Source organism: Seriola lalandi, unplaced genomic scaffold (assembly GCF_002814215.2).
Source record: "Seriola lalandi dorsalis isolate HSWRI2012SDOR001 ecotype SW California unplaced genomic scaffold, Sedor1 jcf7180002002578, whole genome shotgun sequence".
In the NCBI taxonomy this organism is placed as follows: domain Eukaryota; kingdom Metazoa; phylum Chordata; class Actinopteri; order Carangiformes; family Carangidae; genus Seriola; species Seriola lalandi.
Genome location: NW_019473234.1, coordinates 159 through 1,655, shown reverse-complemented (window position 1 = coordinate 1,655; position 1,497 = coordinate 159). Strand labels below are relative to the sequence as shown.

General features: G+C 38.7%; 1 long non-coding RNA gene across 1 annotated transcript; it reads right to left on the bottom strand.

Moving 5' to 3' along the window:
• Window positions 1–111: 111 nt before the first annotated feature.
• On the bottom strand, window positions 112–1,187 carry LOC111665969 (uncharacterized). Its single transcript, XR_002761552.2, has 3 exons — window positions 1,128–1,187; window positions 480–520; window positions 112–187 (listed from the first exon to the last, which is right to left on the bottom strand). It is a non-coding gene; the product is annotated as an uncharacterized LOC111665969 (long non-coding RNA).
• Between the last annotated feature and the right edge of the window lie 310 nt (window positions 1,188–1,497).

The following is a 1,497-nucleotide window of genomic DNA, read 5'->3' as shown; positions in this document are numbered from 1 at the left end:
TAAAACTATCACTGCCACTTTACAGCAATGTAGATTCACATGTGTGTGGTGTGTTCACACAACCCTTCAGATACAACAGCTCTGACTCGGCTCCTGTGGACTCACCTGTGGACTCACCTATACTCTGAGCTGAGCAGGCAGTCAGGAGGAGCAGGTGGATGAACCAGTGAAACATTTTGAATCACAGCTGTTAGAGAGAGAAACGATGATGATGATGGTGAACAGGTGAGCGGGTTTACCTGGTTATTTCAGATCACTGGTCATTGGCCTTCACATTAGTTCATTCTGACTGAAGTCATCACACAGGTATATCAGATGTGATTAATTATTGCTAATCATCTCATTAATGTAATAAACCTGATAAATCTATCCATCTATGAGCTCATTAAGTGTCTTTGAAAGTTATAAGTATCAGCAAGCTCAAATTACATACATGCTTTTATTTCTTCTCATTTAGATTGTTGTAATGCTCTGTTTACCTGATGTCTTTGAACGTCTCCAAACTGTCAAAGTGCAGAAACTAGAAAGAACAACAGATCATAGATCAGTCAGTTTTATTTTCCCTCCACTGGCTCCCGATCAAATTCCTCATCGATATCAAAACACCACTGTGACCTTTAGAGCCTGACCCGTGTATTTCTGACCTCATCCTCCCTTATCCAGCCAATAAGGAGCTTAGATCTACCTGGAACCCATTATAAAACCTGACTGAGCTTTTCAAGCTGCAACTGAAACGCTCTCTCATGGTTACGATCCACAGGTGAAACGTTTTCATTCAGACACATTTCCTCCTCCATTTTCATTATTGCTTGTTACTGACTTTTGTACTTTATTATTGATGAAAGTTGCTGTAAATAAACTTTATTGTTAATATTTCCGTCCTGCTGTACATCACAACGGATAATATATCCTGTATGTTAACTATATATCTTATATATATATCGTATATGTGTTAAACAGTAGAACATAATGACAGTAATAGTAAAGTTGAAATAATTCAGTTTTTTGATAATGATTTTCTCATTGCTCCTCACACGACTCATTCCAATGTGTTTGTAGATATCAAACACTCTGTCATTATAAACCTAATAACATGGATTAATAATAATGTCCCTGAGCAGACGTACCTGTGTGGTGTCCTCAGTCCTCGGTGCAGTCCTCTTACTGTCTCCAGACTTCAGTCTCAGCTCCTCAGTCCTGATGACTCACCTCAGGTTAATGACTGTTTGATCTAATCATCAGTTCACTGTTGTTATAAAACCATAAATTACTTTTCTGTTGAGATTCTGAGTTTCACTTCTGGTTCTGGAGATTTCTCTCTCTCCATGTCGCCTCCTGAGAAGCTTCAAACTACACCTGTCCAACAGGTGTAGTTTGAAGTTTGCTGTTTAAGTTGTTGAACTCCTGAGATTCTACAGACACGAAGTTTCCAGCAGTTTGATCTTCTTACAATCTTCTCTGATGAGAGCAGCAGGTTTTAATGGGAACAAAAGTTTA